The 22917-nt window shown below is 41.5% G+C and overlaps 2 long non-coding RNA genes across 2 annotated transcripts; one reads left to right on the plus strand and one right to left on the minus strand.

Annotated features, from left to right (window-relative positions):
- LOC125316708 lies at positions 1 to 22682 on the plus strand. The gene is made up of 2 exons (XR_007199798.1): positions 1 to 1491; positions 20083 to 22682. It is a non-coding gene; the product is annotated as an uncharacterized LOC125316708 (long non-coding RNA).
- On the minus strand, positions 4098 to 18722 carry LOC125316709. The gene is made up of 3 exons (XR_007199799.1): positions 17732 to 18722; positions 12590 to 12596; positions 4098 to 4444 (listed from the first exon to the last, which is right to left on the minus strand). It is a non-coding gene; the product is annotated as an uncharacterized LOC125316709 (long non-coding RNA).
- Positions 22683 to 22917: the final 235 nt, after the last annotated feature.

A 22917-nucleotide genomic window follows, 5' to 3' on the forward strand; every position in this document is an offset into this window, starting at 1 on the left:
CAATGTTGATTGTCGTATTTATAGTAAATTGTTGAATGCTATGGATATTTCTGTTTAGACTGTTGTTAGCAATACCGATACTATTAAGGAGTTATGGGATGCTTTGGCGGATTTATACTCTTCTCTGAATGATTTTTTGTGACTCTATGATGTTGTTTGTCGGTTGTTGAAGCCGGCTCCTGCTGGTCGGCCTCTGTAGGGATATTATGAGGATTTTAAATCATTTGCTGATGAGTTTGATCGGTTAGTCTTGTTTACATCTATTTGAGCTACTTTTCAAGAACAATGAAATCAATTTCTAGTCACTTGCTATCTTAATGGGCTGGGAGCTGAGTTTGACACTGCTCGGTCACAAATCCTTTCGGATGCTCGAGTTCCTTCTCTTAGAGAAGTTCATCGCCGTGTTCTTCATATTGCGAGTAGCGATGAGGTTAGAGCTGGCCCTTCGGAGGGTGGTGAACAGGCTGTTGCTCTATATACGAACAAAGGAGGTGGTCGTGGCGATGGAGGCCGTGGCGAGGGGGGAGGTCGTAGTAGCACTGCCGGTCGTGGTCGGGAGACTCGCACTTGCAATTATTGTAGTATAGTTGGGCATCTTCATAGCTATTGTCGGAAATTACAAGCTGCACATGCAGATTCTTGTTCACGGACCACATCTGCTCATGTTGCATTTCGGAGTGTGTCTATGGACCAGAAGGTGATCACAATGAGTCCGGACAAGTATACTCGCTACTTGGAGTTTCGGACCTCAAGGAGTGGGGCTGCGTCTGCCTCTGTTGCATAGCTATAGCAGTTGTCTGATTATTCCTCTACCTCAACATGTACAGCTCTTCCTTCCGCTAATTGGATTATTGATTCAGGTGTCGGTGCTCACATGATGAGTAATAAAGGTATTCTTACTATATATCAGTCCTCGTCTCCGTTAAGCCATATTACTATTACGAACGGATCATCCTTGACGGTTCGGGGACACGGAGTTGCAAAACCTTCTGATGAGATCTCCTTATCTTCTGTTTTATATACTCCTGGCATGCCATTTAATTTGTTATCTGTTGGTCGTATCACATGGGATTTGAATTGCTCCGTGACTTTCTACCCCGATTATTGTGTCTTGAAGGATCTCTCGATGCGGAAGACTATCAGTAAGGGAAGGGTCAATGGTGGGATCTACCAGCTGGATGGTGCGTCTGTTCCAGCTGCGTTAGTAAAAGAGACGGATGTTTTAGACGTTCGCTATCATCCGGGACATCCCTCTCTATCTTTGTTGCGGTTCTTATTTTCTCGTTTTCGTTCGTTGTCTACAATAAATGGCAAGTCCCGTCAGCTTGCAAAGCATATTCATGTTTCTTTACCATCAAGTGTATCACAACGAGCAACTGCTCCATTTGCTTTGATCCATTCTAATGTGTGGGGACCTAGTCCTGTTGTATCAGCCTTTGGTTACCATTACTATGTTCCTTTTGTCGATGATTTCACAAGAATGTCATTTGAGTCATTTGATGTTGAGAATCTTTTATATATAAGTGTAATCCTTTGTTAATGGAATAATAATCATCTTTCTCTAAACTTAAACATGGTATCAGAGCTCTAAACACCTTACTACTATCGGCCACCACCTACCGTCGTAAATCACCCATCGCCGATCACCAATGACCCAGATCCGATGCCGAATCCAAAGATCAGCCAGCGACACCCAAAATCGGATTACATCCTAACTTGGAGAACCCAAATCAGCCATCGCCTTAACCGGGCGACCAAGAGCTAGCATCGCCCGACATCATCCGACATCGTCTAGGCTGGTGAGCCCGGATCCGAGGTCGTCCGACCTCGTCTAACCGTCGGACGACTAGATCCGACGTCACCAAGGCTGGTTAGCTCAGATCCAAGGTCGTCCGACCTCGTCTAGCCGTCGGATGACCAAATCTGACGTCGCCCAACCCCTTCTAGCCCCTACGCAGTCCAGCCCTTGTCTACCTTGCCCGACGTTGTCCATGTAAGTAAACCCAAACATGGACAATGTCTAATCCTCATTTGTCTCGTGCAACCTCATCCATGTGGGTAAGCCCAGGAATCAACGTCTTCCGTTGCAATGGTCCTCCAGAGGTTTAATGTTTTTATGTCTAATGGTCTAGGCTTTTGGATTATGTGGTGATGAAATCGGAAGTGTGGGCTGAAGTTGAGGAATTCTTTGTTGCCGATTATTTGTGGCGGTGAATTCTTGTTTATGATATATTACGTGGTTTGTTGTTCTTAAGTTTGTGCGCAATGGAAGCAAGGCTGTTAGTGTGGTAATTACTAGTTATAAGCGGATGCTTGTTACGCTTTATAGACGTTTTTAATATTGGAGTTAAGTAATTGATTGTTGAGACATTGTGACATTGTTCTTGGGTTTAATCGTGTTCTTGATTCATTGATAGCTGCATTTGGAACTCCAAATAGTCTACCACACTTATGGTTAACTTCTGTGAAATTGGATGGAACTAATTATCCATCGTGGTCCACTGTTGTTGAATTTTATCTTACTACCACTAAACAAAGTGATTCTCTTAAATCTACGACCCCTTCGGATCATAGTAAGGTACCTTATTGGCTTGTTGAAGATGCAATGATCCGTACCCTTTTATGGAATAGTATGGACCCTAAAATTAGTCCTCACTTCATTCAATGCAAATCTACTAAGAAAGTCGGGGAAAAATGTGCCTTACTTTATTATGGAGAGAATGACATGACACGAGTGTGTAACACTTGGGAGGCTCTATTTGATCTTCACCGTGGAAATCAATCCTTATCTGAGCATTACACTCGTTTCACGACATTTTGTAGCCAATTGGATACTTACCTTTCAGCTTCGAACGATCCGAGTATCCTCATTAAACCACAAGAGGATCTTCGAGTTATACTATATCTCAAGGCATTAGGGCTGGAATATTCCTCACTTCGCCATCAGATTACCTCTCAGAGTTCCCTTGCTACCATGGATGAGATTTTCTCTCGAGCTCTTCGATTGACCCTTGCTGAAAAGATCTCTACTCCATCTTTGGAGACAAGTGCTATGATTTCTCATGGCACTAATGTACGTGGAGCTCGTGGTCGTGGTTATAGGGGTCGTGGACGTGGTTTTGCTCAAAATAGAGGTCGTGGAGGTCATGGTGGTAGTATTGGTGCTCGTAGTGCCTCTATTTACGGTGGTGGTTGTGGCTCCTACTACTATAGTCATTGTCAAAGAGTTGGACATATAGAGGCTTATTGTTATACACCTCATCCGGAACTTTGACCTACCTTTACAACTTATGTAGAGGCGGAACAGACCCCACAAGACTTTACTTTTATCCCCCACTAGACTTTACTAGTGTACGAAACATGAGTGGTTTAGTGACGTTGATAGGTGCTGAGTATGATGCATGGGTTCGCTCCTAACAGGTGACGGGTCCTTCAACTCCTACTGTAACTCTGGCACAAACATCAAAAGGTAGTTTATCCTGTTTACTCTCAGCAGCATCCAACTCCTAGGTCATAGATTCTAGAGCTACTCATCATATGACCGGTAATTCTAAGTTGCTATCTTCACTTTGTCATAAATCTCCTGGGTTGTCAAACTTTGTTACATTAGGCGATGCCTTACAATCTCAAGTTCTCGGTATTGGAATTGCTCATTTGAGTCAATCTCTTTCTTTGTCATCTGTCCTTCATATCAAATCTTCATATAATTTAATTTCTATTAGTTCATTAACTAAAGAACTTAATTGTTCCATAACCTTCTTCTCTTCCCATTGTGTTTTTCAGGATTTGAGGAATGGACAGATGATTGGTGGGGGACATGAGTCTAATGGTCTGTATTACCTTGATAAGAAGGTGCTAGCTACTGCAACTATGAAACGCACATCCCTCGATGTGTTTAGGATGCATTATCATGCTGGTCATCCACCACTGAACACCCTTTGGCATTTGTTTCCTGACTTTGAGTCTATGAGTTCTTTTCGGTGTGAGGCTTGTTAGTTTGGTAAACATCATAGGGTTTCTTTTCCTTCTCGTATTCAGAGTCGAGTGTCAAGTTCTTTAGAGTTGGTAGACTCCGATGTTTGGGGTCCGTATCGTGTTTTTGATACTTTTAGTTTCAAATATTTTGCCACATTCGTGGACGATTTTTCCCGAATGACTTGGTTATTCTTAATACAAGATCGTTACGAGATTTTTCATTGCTTTTGCTTGTTCTATTTTGAAGTATTAAATCAGTACCGTACTTTTGTTAAAACTTTACACTCAGATAATGCCAAAGAGTATCTTGCTGTCACTTTAGGTTTCAGTCTTTTCTTGATTCTCATGGCATTATCTATCGGACTTCTTGTTCATACACTCCTTAGTAAAATGGTGTTGCTGAGTGTAAAAATTGCCATCTTCTTTATGTTGCCCGTTGCCTCATGTTTCACATGCATCTACCTAAAACCTTTGGGGACATTGTTGACGCCTAAATTTTGATTAATCTATTTTTTGCATAAAAATTATAAAAAAATCATCTCACATATTTATTTTTAGCGTACATTGCATTGGCATATAATCGGGCAAGCAGAACACTTAATTTAGCATGCGTCTAGACTAGGCACGGGATGGAAAAATACACCGAGAAGATTTGAAACTTCAAGGACTGTATTGCAAATACTTAAAATTTCGGGGCCGTATTGCAAATACTTGGAACTTCGGGGACTGTATTGCAAATACCAAAAGAAGATGAAGAAGGGAAGATGATGAAGGGAAGATAATGAAAAGAAGATGAAGAAGGGAAGATGATGAAGGGAAGATGAAAATGGAAGGTGAAGAAATGAAGATGAAGAAGGGAAGATGAAAATGGAAGGTGAAGAAATGAAGATGAAGAAGAGAAGATGAAGATGGAAGGTGAAGAAATGAAGGTGAAGAATGAAGGATGAAGAACTTTGCCTATAAAAGAGAGAGCTCTTGAGAAGAGTTTTAGAAGGGGGAAGTGGAAGAGAATTGAGAGAGAGAGTAGAAGAGAATTGAGAGAGTTTTTTAGGAAGAGTGGAAGAGAATTGAGAGAGTTTTGAGAGAGTTTTTGAGAGGAATTTTTAGAGAGGAAAAATAGAGTTCTTGAGAAAAATCAGAAGAGAAAATTCGAGAGTGAAGAAAAGTGTTTTAGTCAAGCATCATCTTCGACGAGTCCCGACACATATTTCGCCCCTCGCAACCCAACAAGGCCATTGCTTGCCATTTTCGACGACAGCCGCGTTCTTCCCGACTCCGAGATCTTGAAGGGAACTATAACGTGTATGTGAGTAAGATTTTGTGTAATAGAAGGTAATCCTTTCCATCTCGATCTACAAAAATGTAATCGTTTGGTTTGAATATTTGTTTGTTTATTTTAGACATGCCACGTGTTTCAAATTTTAGCATTATTACATGTTAATTTATTTTTATAAATACTCGTGATCGGCTGCATTTTCTTTCTTTCTAAATCACCCATGGTGTATATCGTACAAAGTTCAATGTTTTACATCCCCATAAAAAAGAAGAAAAAATCAAAAAAATTGCATCTTTGAATTTCGAGTAAAATCCATCAAAATTGCCAAATCAAATATTTTTCATGAAAATGGTACCGAAAGGGCGTTAGAGAAATCTGACGTAACCAAATCCCCGAATTCAAAATCTCCGGTTCGCGGAAATAAGATAGTTTTCTCCCGCTATTTTATTTAGGTTTCTAATCAACCTACCGAAAATGATTAGTGGCGACTCCAAATTCAAATCACATTGCATGTTAATTATTTGAACCTTAAGTTGCGATTTGGTATGGACTTGGGAGAGTCCGAGTTAGGTTAGTTAATTAATTAACCTGATAATCCATTAGCCCGAAAATTAACTTGTTTATTTTTCTAGGTCGCGACGACTTGGCGACTCCTTTGGGGACCCAAAGAGAACTTAGGCCAGATAATTTCATGAAAAAAGAAATCACTTGATTTGGTAAACTTTGGTTGAATTCTCATTCTTAGGTGTTAAATGTTTTTGCGGATTAGGAGTTATAAGGGGAGGAGTGATCGGCTAACCCTTTGTTTTGCAGGCTTGGTGAATTGGAATTGTGATTTAACTTTTGAATCATTGAAGCGGTGTTTGCCTTTAATTGTTGTGCATGATTTATCGTATTTGCACTACATCGCACACAACCCGTGACCGGACTCCGGGTCACACTAATAGTTTTAAGATGGTATTTAGATGGTTCTTTAACCTTGGCGGTAAGGTTTCGCTAAAGGTTATCCCATCTGGATCCCGAAAATTTTTTCCAAAAAATGGCTCAAGAGTCGTTCTTATGCACGTGAGGCTACGATGCATGAGAATTGCCCTTGTCGACCGAACCAAGCCGAAGTGATTGGACCCGACTAGTCATGACTATTGTACGCGAGGTTGCGACTAGTCATGATGACTGTGCGCGAGGTTGCGACATGTCGTTTCGTTCATCATTTCACTTTGCAAAAGCCTTTTGGATAGATAGAATAAGATTTAAACTCACAATTCATGCGCATGTCTTTGTGATTGGCATTTTCTTCGTATGAGAGGTAATTTCTTGTCTCTTGTACCATGTTATCTCATTTTTATTTTGGGCGGGTCCATGGTTTAGGTTGATTGTTTAGAAGTTTCATTGTCTTATTTCCAATTTCGCACTTTGCTTCCGTAGCTTTTACAATTTCATCAGTTGTCCTCAATTCTGATTTGGCTTATTCCTGTTGTACGATTTTTACTAAATTCTACGATCGAGCTTTGAGTAAGTGCCAAACACGAAAGTTGTAGACCTATGTTTCAACTAATATCTTGCAAAATTTCAGAATTAAATTCATAATTTAAGATGGCCCTTCGTTTTTTCAACAACATGCGGTTATAACAGTTTTCTGAACGTGATTTTTTTGGAAAGACACATTAAACTGATTTGATCCGTGCATTTCTAGTCTGATTGGCCAACATAAAAGTTGTTCATCATCTTCTCAACTACAAGCTCGTAAAATTTGGACATGTTTTGATCAACGTACGAATTAATACGAATTTTTTCGTAAAAGCGGACAAACTGAAAATTACATGTTTCAATCCTTTGGTCATAATCACTTTGTTCATTTGAGTCTAGAGGGATGCCATGGGCCGGCTCGCTATTCTTGCTCCCTGTACTAATTTTGGGTTTGTTACTGTGTACAGGTAATTTATCACGGATCCTCCATATATTACTCGATCAGTCGCAAAGAGGATGGCCGACATTAACGATGCCGTTAGTGCTGCCCTAGACGAGAAACTTGGCTCCTTGACTGAGCGCTTTGAAGGGATGATGTCCCGAAAGATGAAAGAAATGATGGCCGCCTTCACCGCCAAATTTCAATCATCCGCCGCCAGCCCGCCGCTTCCTGCTCTAGTTCCCCCTACGGACAACTTCGGTCACGGTGCCGGAGAAGTTCAAGATGCCCGACTTCGAGAAGTATGATGGGACTTCCAACCCGGTTCAGCATGTCCGAAGCTGTCACAAATGTCAGATTCATGGTAACAAGATTAATGTCCCTCCAAACGAGTTGCATCGGTTATCCGAACCATGGCCGTTTTCTATGTGGGGCATTGATGTTATCGGCCCTATCAACCCTAAAGCATCCAATGGCCATCGATTCATCTTGGTGGCGATTGACTATTTCTCCAAATGGATCGAAGCCGCATCCTATTTAGCGGTCACGGCACGAAATATCGTGAATTTTATCCGCCGGGATATCATTGCTCGATACGGTTCACCTGAAGCTATAATCACCGACAATGGCTCGAACTTAAACAACAAGCTAATGGACGAATTGTTCAAGATCAAGCATCCGAACTCTTCCCTATATCGTCCTCGGATGAATGGAGCAAGAGAAGCCGCCAATAAGAACATCAAGAAAATCTTAGCGAAGACGGTTGAAAATTATCGCGATTGGCATGAGAGGTTGCCATTTGCACTTATGGCGTATCGGACCTCGATCCGGACATCTACTGGGGCAACCCTGTATTCTCTTGTATATGGAATGGAGGCTGTTCTACTAGTTGAAGTGGAAATTCCTTCCTTACGTATCTTGTCTCAAGCTATCTTGACGGAAGCTGAATGGATCCAGCAGAGGGCGAGCCAATTGAATCGATCGATGAAAAGAGACTTAAGGTTATATGTCATGGCCGGTGTTATCAGCAAAGGGTTGCTAATTCATTCAACAAAAAAGTTCGGCCTCGATATTTTCGGATCAATAACCTGGTCTTACGAAAATTGTTGCCAATGGTCCCACTCCCCGAAGGGAAGTTCGCTCCAAACTATGGTGGTCCATATATAGTAAAGAAGGTGCTCCCTGGTGGTGCTTTAATTCTAGCCGAGATGGATGGTCGTGTCTTTACCAATCCAGTCAATTCTGATGCTGTAAAAAAATATTATACTTGATTTACTCTCATGTTTTCATAATCGAGTTATAATATTAAGACAGATTCGCGAGTTGTTCACATTCGGGCATTCGTTTGTTGAGAGATTATTTCAAATGGGGGTTTCTCTGGCCCAATTGAATTGATCATCGGGAGCGTGAGATTTACATATCCACAAAGTAAAGGGGTTATCTTGCAAAAAAATATGACGACCAAGATAAAATCTGTCAGCACATGGAAGAAGGAATAATGCGAAAGCGAAATGCAAATCAGTAAAAACTTGCATTTATTCCATCCATCGGGAAACCTTACAAACAGATCATCGGGGTGGGAACGTAAAGCCAAACCGAGCCCTAATGAGCATCACAAAGGAGTTTAACCGACTCTCCATACGGTTGATGCTCCGCCTACACTCGATCGCTTCGAGAATCGAGATCCGCCCGACTTAAAGAGGAGGAGCTCACATTTCTCTTTAAGCTTGGCCACCCTGTCCTCGTGATACTCGGCAGCAGATTCCAAGTCATGGATCAGCATTCTCCCGCGGGCTATATCCAGGGTCGGATCGTCCAGCCTTTCTTCCAGCCATGTGCATTGGAATTTCAAAACGATATCGAGCGGATCGCGCTCAAAGATGGTCCGGGACATGGCCAAACGTTCCACCAAGTTCCCCCTCTCACGAATCAGCAGCGAGACTTGTTCATTACCATAGTCAAGGGCCTTCTTATGATTGTCGGCTACAAGGCGGCCAACACCAAGCTGTCCGACCGATCCCGATAGCGAGCTCTCACAAGATGAGCCAAAGTAACATCTTGATGAGCAAGATGGTAAGCCTCCGGGGAAGTTAGTGAAGAGGGTAGGGAAGATCCTATATTCCTTTTCTAACTCGGTACCTTGAATAGAAACGGTGTCCATATCCGTAAACATGAGACGGATTTCGGTTTCGACCTCCGGATGGTTGGCTATATAAGAGTAGCCCTGGCCTAAGAGATTATAAAGTTTCTCCCATTTGGCCAAAACCTCAGCCGAGAAGATGCGTGCGGGGAGGGAGGCCATTGTTGCTGAAGTTGCTGAAAAAGAGTGGATGCGAAAGAGTGCTTAGAAGGTTGGAGATGAGGATATGGAAGCGATAATCGTCTCGGCGTTAAATCCTAATTTAAAGGGCGAGAAAAAGTCATAGCAATAATTATTGTGGGGGCCGAGTTAATTATGCGGGTAAAACTACGGACGTTTCGTCCGTGAATCACGGATCTACCATCTCGAGGCTCACGAAATTCGAAAAGTTGCGAAATGACTTAAAGGTTCCGCCATATTAAAAGAGGGACAAGCATCTTGCGAGAAAAGATTTGAGGGTCCCACCATGTTAGAAGGAAATGAAGAAGACAGAGCGGGAAACACGAAATCTTGGGAGAAGCACTCGGCTTAGTGGTTTTCATCCACGTTAAAAGGGAGGCTCGGAACATGCATGTTTACTCGGAAGAATTTGGAGAGAGTAAGCATACAGCGGAGAGTAGAGTGAACAAAAGGCCGTAAGAAGTATTTCAATCCAACATGTTTGGAGGCTACCAGCACTTACTGGAGGCAACCAACCTAGACATCCCCGAGAATGAACCGCTGAATTTCGAGGCCGGATCCAGCCCAGAAGCCGTAAAACCCAACTCCCTTGGCGGTGAAGTTCAAGATCTCGATAACAGCAACAACAATAGCAGCAGCAGCAGCCGTAGTCAACCCCGTAAAAGAAAACATCAAATCAAAGAGCTCGAAGCTGCCTTTAAGGAGTGCCCTTACGTGAACGGGAAACGAAAAAATGAGTTGAGCCGGAAGCTAGGAATGGAGCCCTTGAAGGTCAGGTTTTGGTTTCAAAACAAGCGGGCCCGAGTGAAGGTTCGAAGTGAAAGTCATGAACTTGCGTCTCTAAAGGAAGAAAATGAAGAGCTTCGAGCGAGAGATCAAGAGGTATAGGGATGCTCTTAACATCGCTATTTGCCATGTCTCGCAGCAACCCCATCACCTTTGGTGGCATGTTCCTTGATGAGCCACATCGAGCATTGAAAATGCTCATTTATCGATTCATCCTCCCGAGCAAGTTCTCGCACAATCGGATTTCGTTGGGGATACATCCCGGAATGTCGGCCTTGCGGAGGCGTAACCGATGCCTTTCGAGGGAAGTGACATGCATCACTACAATTGGAGTTTCCCCGATGTCACGGTCGGCCAATTCAACACCGATGAAACTCCGAATCAGTAGCCTACATGAAGCTTGAGTTTTTATTATGGGCTTTCAAAATATCACTCTTTTGAGCATTACTAGCTAGCCCTTATGAATTCTCAAGAGAAGTAGAGACATGCGTGAATGAATGTACTGTTTGTTACAAAGTCCCCATGCGAGACATTCTTCCTTTTACGCCTAGAGATAATCAAGGGGCAAAGAACAGTACTATCCGCAAATATCGTCATGCTTAAATGCGTGAATTCTTTGTCGATTTGTTGAACGCCGAAAGAAAAAGCATTAAAAGCCTTCACATAGGTAGATGCAAAAAGATTTGAGGAGGGAAATAAGCGCCTCGTTCGTAGGAGAAAGCGGAAAGATTTGAAGAGGGAAATAAGCGCCTCGCTCGTAGGAGGGAGCGAAAAGATTTGAGGAGGGAAGTAAGCGCCTCGTTTGTAGAGAAAGTGAAAAGATTTGAGGGCTCCTCCATATCGGAAAAGGAAGAAGATGATAGATGGAGTGAGAGATGAGAGTTATTACGAAACGGATCCAAGGCACTAAGGCTGAAAAGGAGAGAAAAAGCTGTCCTCTTTCGTAGAGAAAGCGAAAACCTGTCTGCAAGACTAATAAAAAAAGAGAGAGGAAGTTTATAAAGAACTTGAAGTCTCCATACACCTAGCGACCTTCGGAATCCGTCACGAAAGGCCATCATCGCTTTTGTGATTTTCGGGCAATTTGTTTTTGCAAGTCCAAGAACATCTAAAGCTCATTCTCTAGTCGAAACAGCCATTTTCGGTCTACATATGGAAGGTTTTAAAAGAAAAACACGTTCATTCCAAGCGGAAGTATGGGAACCTTCCTATCCCGAGGATCATGAGTCATGGCCATTGATGGCAACCCCGTTTCCCTCTCAATCCTCGTTGCTATCTTTGAGAAGTTGCATGTACGGGGTTTTTGCTTATGCGAAGGCAACGGATGCCTTAGAAGTGCTGAGGCAGTACAAAGAAGAGTTTGACATCGTCGTCACAGCCGTGGTAGGGATCAATATGGACGGTTTCAGTCTCTTAAAGATCATTGATTCCCGAGTTAGACATACGGGTCATCGTAGTATCGCAAGTAATGATCAGCAGTTCATAACGAGGGCCACATTGCATGGTGCTCGAGACGTCCTACGAAGCTCGATCTGCGTTCGAATGCTCCAAAACATTTGGCAGCATGCTGTAAGGAAGCAATTACTCGAACAAAAAAACTACGACCAAGCCGATGACGACGATTTTGTCCAAAAGAAAAGGCCCCTTTGGTCCGCCAAGCTTCATTCTATATTCATTGAGGCGGTTCGACGGCTAGGAATCAATTCAAGACGACCAATGGCTGTACACAGAATAATGAATATAGACGGACTCACCATGCAAAGTGTCACGAATCACCTTCAAAGGGTTAGAGATAAGGCGAGGAAGCACGATGCGGGTTGGGACCAACACGACAGGACCAAAGTTGATTGGAAGATCAATACCGGGAAAATCTACCGAGCAAAAGGTACTCGGCCACTTCCCAATCAAGAATACATGTCATACCAACCTTCCGCTGGTGGTTCTAGCAGCAGACCAGTTGATCATCCCTACAAGTTTCCGAGCAACGGCGGAAGTTCAAGCTCAAGGGGTCGATCGCTCACGGTGAAAACAAAGTGGGAAATCCGTCGCTAGTGTTAGCAAGTAACACTACCCAATTCGAGTATCAATCGGAAGATTACTTTGATGATGAGCTCACCACATTGATCAGCCGGTTCGGAGCTGAAGGACCTCCCGAGTTGTGATCCGAAGCAAGTGATTATGGATCCTTGAACAACGATCGTTGGTGTATAATCCAAGACAAAATCAGTCGATCATTGGAATGGCCAGCAAGAGAGGTGGAACCAATCTCGCATGAATACTTCTTTGATTCCATGTATAGTTCCCCTGCGTGGGATATTTTTTTTACTTTCTAGCTGTCTAGAATTTGCCTAGAGTTAAAGGGCGAATTTTCTCCTCCCTTATCAAATGCGTGAGTTCCTTGTTAAGCTAGGCACGTAGAAAATCAATTTGTGGACGACGCCCCTGAACGCCCGTAAAGAGAGATTCCGAATAGCCTTACTTGGGAGAATACGAGTAAAAGGCCAAGCGGACTCAAAGATGGGTAACTCCGTATCGTCCCAATTGGCTCTCAATCATTTCAAACTCTGATTTAAGCTTATTTCATTCTCGACAGGAGATTGCCAAACTGTTTTGAGAACAATATAGCAAAAGCGAACCAACCGTGGACGCCAACATCACCACGGCCCTAGTGGTTGGGGGTATGATGGTGGTCCGAGGCGTCCCAGGTTCGATCCGGGATTTGGCATCAATGTACAAAGATTAATAAAAACCTTTTTGCTTCAGCGTTCAATGCCGATTGAAACTCAGCCCGGATGGTTACAAGACCGGAGAGATAACATCCCGGACATACAATCCAATCCAGATGAGTTGATCCTTTCAATTCAAAGTTCACAAGAAATTCGTACAAGGGTAAAGCGGTATCGTTTCAACTCGTTTAGAACATGAGAACGTACATTGATGCTTTCCCTTTTGATTTTTACGAGGGTCACTGCCTTTCCGGATACGGAAGTATCCCTTCTCCCCGAGAAATTAATGAAATGAGAAATTCCCGGAGCCTTTGACAATCTCATGTCTCGAACCAAATAATGAAGTTTTGCAACTCATTTGCATGAGCAGGGGCAACTCACGATCCACGCCCCTAAGAAGTTTCTTATGTGCTTGCAAATTCTATCCACCAAGATAAAAAGTTGCTGCATTTTATATGCTCGAAAACACTCATACATTGCATAGTTTGTGCATGATTGTTCCTCATGTTTAATTTATCAACTCGAATAAGGAACATGAACTACATAAGATACACCAAATGTATGGAATGGGGCAAGACAGGATGATGAAAGGCAATCTTTTTCCAAACACGTCCCATTTTTTCAGGTGAGTTGAACGGTGGCTAAGTTCCGCATTCCCCGAGGTAAAGAGTTTTCTCGCGAAAGGTACGTTAGCCGAAATGACAGAGGCATTCAATTCTCTATCCCAAACACTACAGGTGATCCATTGATTACCCCTTTTGAGCGGTGGTTTCATTTCTTTACCCCTGTCAAGAATCACCCCACATCGGGGTCCAGGACGAGTTAATTCCAGTGAAGAACACGAGGTAAATGGTTAGAAATTTTCTTTCTCGGACTAACATTAATCTTCGGGTGTTTCTTTGCATTTATACTCGAATTTTAATTCAAGTGCCTTAGGATGATGAAGAGCATTCATTTCTCTATCCTATACACTTCATTCTTTGCATAGCCCACTTGAGCCCGCAAATTCATTTCTTAAACCCTTGTTGGTGATCATTTGCTCATTCCAAAGATAAAGATAGCATATTCCCAAGGATTAGAATTGGAGATAGTCGGGTCAACAGAGAATTCCCGAATGGACTCATTTCTTGTATGCTACATTTTTTTATGTTTACATAATTTTTCTTTGTAAATGTTTATGCTTGCTGTAATTCCTGGTTCAAAATCATGGGATTGTAAAAAAAAAAAAAAAAGGAGAGGCAAACTCAGCTTAAAGGAGAAGGGCCCGCTCTCGAAAAAAAAAAAAAAATAGAGAGATGTCGAAGAGCTCTCAAAGAAAAAAGAAAAAAAAATCTCTTCTCGAAAAAAAGAAGAAAAAAAGAAAAATGAGGGTCGGGAGTAAGAAAAGCAAAGGCTGATCTCATATGAAAATTTCAAGCATAGGAAAAGCAAAGTGCCTACCAAAAGTAAGGCCAATGCACATTCATTTGTAAAGTACTTCTGAATTTTGAATGTACATTTTTGCATGTTAAGTTGTAAATTCCATGTACATGTTTACATTGTGTCTCTTGCAAATCCTCGACGGACACTTGTTGTGAAGAAGACTCCCCAAGAAGTCGGTTTGCAAAGTGCAATTTTCAGTAGAAAACTACCATCCCTCATTCAATTCTTTACGAAGACATTTCCGGAAGACCAAGATCGGTGACTAGTCAACGATGATCACCAACGTCAAGCCCCTTCTCATTTAATTTCTGAGCCAAAACGAGCATTTTCGTTCCTCGGTCCCCAATCCTAGCCTACGTTATAACCCTCCAAAGTCTTTTCTGATTATGGCACTTGAGTTAACGTAGAGTTAAATGATTTTAAGCATCACTCGAAGAAGTTCGAGCAAGATTATTTCTCTCTCATTTTTGCGGGGCTCTTGACTTGTAAATCTGGAGCAGATGATGAAGAAATTCATTTCAGCAGCCTTGACTCAACCGGAGTCCCCTTTGTAAACCTTTGACCTAGCTCTCATTACGGTCCTAATCAAGACCTCCAGATCGGCTCGGTCGTATCAATTGCGAGATTACTTGGATCCTTATCGAATGCGATGATGGAAAGATTGAGTGATTTCTCTTGAATCCTGCAGACAGGATAAATAGCTTTTCTCGAGAGTGAGAGAAAGCCCTTTCGGATCGAAGTCCCCCATTCAGGCTCACATTCGAGGTATTCGTAATGTGAGAACCTCCCCTGGACAAAATTGGTAATGCAAACTTGGACAGAATGGTTATGCATGAACCATAGTATGAGTGATTGCATTATACTCATTGTTGAATATGTTTGTGTTACCTCCGACATTCTATGATAGGTAATACATTCCCGATGTTCGAGTTCCCTCCCAAGGTCTCGAAATTCATCCAAGGATTATTGAATGAGCAAGTTTCTTTGGCAAATGCCTACCAGGACGTGAAGACATATGCACTGGCGATCTTGACATCTTATCAAATCATAACGACGTAGCTCTTATGGTTTCAATCTCGGGACGTGAAGACATATGCACTGGCGATCTTGACATCTTATCAAATCATAACGACGTAGCTCTTATGGTTTCAATCTCAGGACGTGAAGACATATGCACTGGCGATCTTGACATCTCTTCAAATCATAACGACGTAGCTCTTATGATTTCGGTATCGAATCACGAAGACGTATGCACCGGTGATCTTGACCTTTAGTCGGCTCATAATGACATAGCTCTTATGATTTTCGGCTCCTTTATCAAATCATGAAGACATAAGCCAAACCATAACGACGTAGCTCTTATGATTTTGGTTCCCCTTTATCGAATCGTGAAGACATATGCACTGGCGATTTCGACATTTAATCAACTCACAACGACGTAGCTCTTGTGAACTTGATCCCACTTCTTTCGACTCACAACGACGTAGCTCTTGTGATCTCAAACGACACACATATCTTGCGCTGTCTTGCATTAGGGAGAAGTCTCTCGATAACGAGATAGGCCAAATACCTTAAAATCCTTGCATCTGCAAAAAGAAACTTGGAAATTAAGAGAACCATTAGCTTACGAGAAATTTGGTAAAACAGGTATTCTTATATGCGATCCATGTGCATGTTTCTCTAACATGGAAAAGAGGAATTATGACACATGTTATTTACGGTCTTGCATATCATGCATCACTTCATTACATTAAAAAAATGGGATTAAAACTCCCGCCAAAAAAGTTCATCCATAATTTGCACTATCAAAATTTAGGATTCAATTTTGTCTTTGAGCGGAACCTCTACGAGCCTCCACTCAAAGAGGGGCAGCTGTTGACGCCTAAATTTTGATTAATCTATTTTTTGCATAAAAATTATAAAAAAATCATCTCACATATTTATTTTTAGCGTACATTGCATTGGCATATAATCGGGCAAGCGAGAACACTTAATTTAGCATGCGTCTAGACTAGGCACGGGATGGAAAAATACACCGAGAAGATTTGAAACTTCAAGGATTGTATTGCAAATACTTAAAATTTCGGGACCGTATTGCAAATACTTGGAACTTCATGGACTGTATTGCAAATACCAAAAGAAGATGAAGAAGGGAAGATGATGAAGGGAAGATAATGAAAAGAAGATGAAGAAGGGAAGATGATGAAGGGAAGATGAAAGGGAAGATGAAAATGGAAGGTGAAGAAATGAAGATGAAGAAGGGAAGATGAAAATGGAAGGTGAAGAAATGAAGATGAAGAAGAGAAGATGAAGATGGAAGGTGAAGAAATGAAGGTGAAGAATGAAGGATGAAGAACTTTGCCTATAAAAGAGAGAGCTCTTGAGAAGAGTTTTAGAAGGGGGAAGTGGAAGAGAATTGAGAGAGAGAGTAGAAGAGAATTGAGAGAGTTTTTTAGGAAGAGTGGAAGAGAATTGAGAGAGTTTTGAGAGAGTTTTTGAGAGGAATTTTTAGAGAGGAAAAATAGAGTTCTTGAGAAAAATCAGAAGAGAAAATTCGAGAGTGAAGAAAAGTGTTTTAGTCGAGCATCATCTTCGACGAGTCCCGACACATATTTCGCCCCTCGCAACCCAACAAGGCCATTGCTTGCCATTTTCGACGACAGCCGCGTTCTTCCAGCTCCGAGATCTTGAAGGGAACTATAACGTGTATGTGAGTAAGATTTTGTGTAATAGAAGGTAATCCTTTCCATCTCGATCTACAAAAATGTAATCGTTTGGTTTGAATATTTGTTTGTTTATTTTAGACATGCCACGTGTTTCAAATTTTAGCATTATTACATGTTAATTTATTTTTATAAATACTCGTGATTGGCTGCATTTTCTTTCTTTCTAAATCACCCATGGTGTATATCGTACAAAGTTCAATGTTTTACATCCCCATAAAAAAGAAGAAAAAACCAAAAAAATTGCATCTTTGAATTTCGAGTAAAATCCATCAAAATTGCCAAATCAAATATTTTTCATGAAAATGGTACCGAAAGGGCGTTAGAGAAATCGACGTAACCAAATCCCCCGAATTCAAAATCTACGGTTCGCGGAAATAAGATAGTTTTCTCCCGCTATTTTATTTAGGTTTCTAATCAACCTACCGAAAATGATTAGTGGCGACTCCAAATTCAAATCACATTGCATGTTAATTATTTGAACCTTAAGTTGCGATTTGGTATGGACTTGGGAGAGTCCGAGTTATGTTAGTTAATTAATTAACCTGATAATCCATTAGCCCGAAAATTAACTTGTTTATTTTTCTAGGTCGCGACAGACATGCTATTCTTACAGCTTATTTTTTGATTAATCGGCTTCTTACTTCTGTCCTTCATGGGGAGACACCATTCTCTATGTTACATCCAAATCATTCTCCCTTTGCATTACCTCCACGTCTCTTTGGCTGTGTTTGTTTTGTGCATAATATTACTCCAGGTCTTGATAAGTTGGATCCTTATGCGGAGAAATGTATCTTTTTAGGATGCTCTCAAACTTAGAAAGGCTACAAATGTTATAGTCCTAGACGTCATCGTGTGCTTGTGTTAGCAGATGTAACAATCTTTGAAGATTAGCCATATTATAATACTCAAATGGAACCTATAGCTACTCTTGAGAGCGGTGAATGTGTCTTATCGACACTTCCCCCACTCCCACTTCCTTGGGAACCATCAACAGGATTTCAATTTGCTGACCGCACATATCATCGGCGTAGTACGGCTCCTACCACGGTGGTACAGACTTCACCAACACATGATTCCTTTGTTCCCTCATCAATTGCTGCACCATCCTTTGATCCTAATGTACCCATAGCTACTCGAAAAGGTATACGTTCATGTGTAGGTCGCCCAGTGGATCGTTATGCTCCTTATTCTGCTTTTTCTAATTATCTTCACACTCGTCATCCCATTTCAAATTTCTTGTCATATGACCGTTTATCTCCTAGTTTCTCTACATTTGTCGCAACCTTGTCCTCTGTTTCTATGCCTAGTAGTGTTCTTGAAGCTCTTGCTCATCCTGGATGGCAGCAAGCCATGGAAGATGAAATGAAGACGCTCATTATTAACTGTACTTGGAAACTCACTTCATTACCTACGGAGAAACAAACTATTGGTTGACGTTGGGTATTCATTATTAGGGTTCATCCTGATGGCACTCTTGATCGATTGAAGGCTCGATTGGTTGCAAAGGGATATACTCAAACATACGGTATTGATTATGACGACACTTGTTCCCCTGTTACCAAAATTCAATCTGTTCGTATCTTTATTTCCCTTACGACATGTTTTAGTTGGCTTCTTCATCAACTAGATGTAAAAAATGCCTTCCTTCATGGTGACTTGTCCGAGGAAGTGTATATGAAGCAACCACTAGGGTTTATTGTTTAGGGGGAGAATTTGGTATGTCGCTTACATAAAGCTTTGTATGGACTCAAGCAATATCCCCGTGCTTGGTTTGGCTGATTTAGTGGTGCTGTTATCAAGTTTGGATTAAAACAGTGTCAAGTAGATCATTCAGTTTTTAGTTGTATCTCTCCAGCCGATTGTATTCTTCTAGTGGTATATGTGGATGATATTATCATTAGCGACAGTGATTCAAATGGTATCCAACATCTTAAGCGGTTTACGCACTCAAAATTTAATACCAGGGATTTGGGACTTCTACGTTATTTTCTTGGTTTTGAAGTTGCATATTCACAAGCGGGTATCAATTTATTACAACGAAAATATGTACTTGACATCTTTTATGAGGTTGGATTTCTTGGAGCAAAGCCAATAGATACTTCTATGGAACCCAATCTGAAACTTGATCCAGAACATGGAGAATTATTATGTGATCCAAGGAAGTATAGAAAATTTGTGGGAAAGTTCAACTATCTTACTATCACAATGCCTAACTTATCATTTGTTGTCGGTGCAATCGGTTAGTTCATGAGTTCTCGCCGTACTACTCACTGGGATGTTGTACTTAGAATTATCAAGTACTTGAAGGAAGCGCTAGGTAGAGGGCTACTTTTCAAGAATTACGAACATCTAGACACTATAGGTTTCTCTGATGCAGAGTGGGCTGGATGTCCTACCGATAAGAGATCTACATCGGGTTATTGTGTGTTCCTTGGAGGTAATCTAATTGCCTGGAAAAGTAAGAAACATGTGGCTTCCCGATCAAGTGCTGAAGTAGAATATAGAGCCATAGCACATGTGACATGTGAATTGCTCTAGTTGAAGATGTTATTATCAAAAATTGGTTTGCTAACATCATATCCATCGGTATTATATTGTGATAATCAATCAGTTATTCACATTGCAAATAATCATGTCTTCCATGAGCGAACTAAACACATTGAAGTTGATTGTCACTTTGTACGAGAGAAAGTTTAGAAAAGGGGAGATTATTCTTCAACGTACAAGAATAGAGAATCAGCTTGCAGATGTCTTTACTAAATCTCTTAGAGGGACTAGAGTGAATTTTTTATGTAATAAGTTGGGATTATTTTATATTTACATTCCAATTTGAGAGGGAGTGTTAGAATAAGGGTAAAATAGTCATTTAATGTTGAGAGTCTTTTATATATAAGTGTAATCCTTTGTTAATGGAATAATAATCATCTTTCTCTAAACCTAAACAGTTTACTTAATAAAAGAACATTCTGAGTTATTTTCTATGTTCCGTGAGTTTTATTTTTCTGTCCACACTCAATTCCATCATCACATTCAAGCTTTACAATCTGATCGAGGGGGGAATGTATGTCGAATCATCTCCATCAATTTCTCCGTTCTCATGGTATTCACCATTGTCTTTCATGCCCTTGCATACCTCAACAAAATGGTGTTGCTAAGCAGAAGAATCGCCATCTTATGGATCTTGCTCATGCTCTTCTTATACATATGCATGTTCCACAGAAATTCTGGGGGGATGCTTTCTTACAGCATGCTATCTCATTAATCGCATGCATCTTTCTTCTCTTGGGGGTAATACTCCACATGGGCTCCTCTTTCCTAATTGAAGTCTCTTTTCCCTTTCCCCTAAACTATTTGGTTGTACTTGTTTTGTCCATGATGATCGTCCGGGTGTATCAAAACTAGATCCTTGTGCGCTCAAATGTGTTTTCCTTGGTTACTCACGGGTGTCAAAGTGTTATCCTTGATATTCTCCTATCTTAGGAAGAATGTTCACCTCCCGTTATGTCACCTTTATAGAGTCTCAGCCTTACTTTTCTACAACTGGCTCTAGTTCATCTGATCCAATCCCGCAATTATCCGAGTCCACATCTTCTAACCATGTCCTTGTCTATTCTCCGCCAAGAGTCTCTCGTCCAGTTATCTCTCCAGCGTCTTCACTAGATACTACCCCCATTGTCAATTCTCCCTCTAAGCCGGTCTCTCCCCTGGAGGATCCTCTTGTTGAACCGGTCTCTCATGTAGCCGATCTACTTACTGTGACCGATATAGCTGGGCAGCCTATTCCTCTTCGTAAGAGCTACTGTGCCTATAGGGATCACCCTCTTTATACACATTCCTACATGGGTTTATTAGTGAGTTTGTCGACTTTTGTGGCTAATATTGATGCTATTTCCCTACCTACTTCTATTTCCGTGACTCTTCAGCATGCGGGTTGGTGTTTGGCCATGGAGGAGGAAATGAGTGCCCTCCAACGCAATCGGACTTTAGTTGATCTTCCTCCTGGTGCTCGGGTTATCAACTATCATTGGGTGTTTGCGGTGAAGGTCAATCCCGATGGAGCTGTTGCTCGTCCGAAAGCCCAGTTGGTTTCTAAGGGTTATGCTCAAACTCATAGTCTTGATTACTTTGAGACCTTCTCCCCGGTTTCAAAAATGGCCTCTATTTGCCATTTCTCATCCCTTGCAGCTGTACATTCTTGGTCTCTCCATCGGTTGGATGTCAAAAATGCTTCCTTCACGGTGATCTTGCTAAGGTTGTCTACATAGAGCAACCCCCAAGGTTTGCTACTTAGGAAGGGAAAGTTTGTAAGCTTCGTCGCTCTTTGTATAGTTTGAAGCAGTCTCCTCGAGCATGGTATAACAAATTCAGCTTAGTGGTTCGGAGTTTTGGTTTGCTTCGGTTTCAAAAGGATCATGCAGTGGTCTATCGTCGTGCTACTACTGGGTATATATTTCTGATTTTATATGTGGATGACATTGTTTTGACGGGGGATGACGAGCGGGGTATTAACGAGCTGAAGAGATATTTACATACTCACTTTGAGACGAAAGACTTGGGTGATTTGAGATATTTTCTTGGCATCGAGGTGGCTCGGAAGAAAGGAAGTATTTCTTTGTCGTAGCGTAAGTATTTTCTAGGTATTTTGGTTGAATTTAACATGTAGCACTCTTGATCCACAGAGTCGCCTACGGAGCTGTAATTGAAGCTTCTTCCCGATCGGGGTGAGTTGTTTGAACGCCATGAAAGATATCGGCGTGCTATTGGTAAACTAAACTATCTCACTACAATGACTAGGCCCGATCTTGCATATTCCATTAATGTGGTTAGTCGGTTTATGGCAACACCTAGACAACCACATTGGGGTGCTGTTTTGCGGATTTTAAGGTATCTTCGAGGTAGTCCCAGCAAGCGGATTGTTTTATGGCCACGCTCGAATGGAGTGTTATACTGATGTTGATTGGGCTAGTTGCCCTACTGATAGGCGATCTACTTCTACATATGCTTTGTATGTTGGTGGTCATTTGGTTTCATGGAAGAGTAAGAAACAGGACATTGTTGTGAGGAGTAGTGCTGAAGCCGAGTATCGGGCCATTGCTGCAACCACTGCAGAGATTATGTGGACTAGACATCTTCCGACCGAGGTTGGATATGGGTCAAGTGGTCCCACTTCATTATGGTGTGATAGTGGTTCAGCGATTCACATTGCTTCAAATCTTCTCTTTCATGAGAGAACAAAGCACATTGAGATTATTTGTCATTTCGTTTCACAGGAGCTTACGCGTAATAGTATCACTCTCTCGCATGTTCGTATTGGAGATCAGCTAGCAGATGTGTTTACTATATCTTTAGCTAGGCAGCGGGTTCGCTTTATATGTAACATGCTGGGCATGGTCGATATCTATGCCTCGGCTTGAGGGAGGGTGTTATGAGTTATTATATTATTATTTACTATCATATGTGGGAATGTCCACCGTATTACTATGTACCCTCATTATTATTATAAATAGGAGAGCATGCTAACCTAGAGGGGTAGACAATTCATTCATCCCCTTCTCTTCTTTCTTCTTCTTCAAATAGAGATCATCGTTGATTGAAGAAAGATATTGCGAATTCCTTCGTTTCATGTACTTGTTTCCCTTAAATCGCCTTTTCTGGGAGGGACGCCTTCTGTGTCTTATACTTCTTAATGCTGCGAATCCGTTGTGGGTTGAGAATCAGATCATATCGCTATCTTGGACAAGAACATCAATGAACTTATCGAAAAATGCAGTGACTGATGA

The sequence above is a fragment of the Rhodamnia argentea genome, chromosome 9 (genome assembly GCF_020921035.1).
Source record: "Rhodamnia argentea isolate NSW1041297 chromosome 9, ASM2092103v1, whole genome shotgun sequence".
Lineage (NCBI taxonomy): Eukaryota > Viridiplantae > Streptophyta > Magnoliopsida > Myrtales > Myrtaceae > Rhodamnia > Rhodamnia argentea.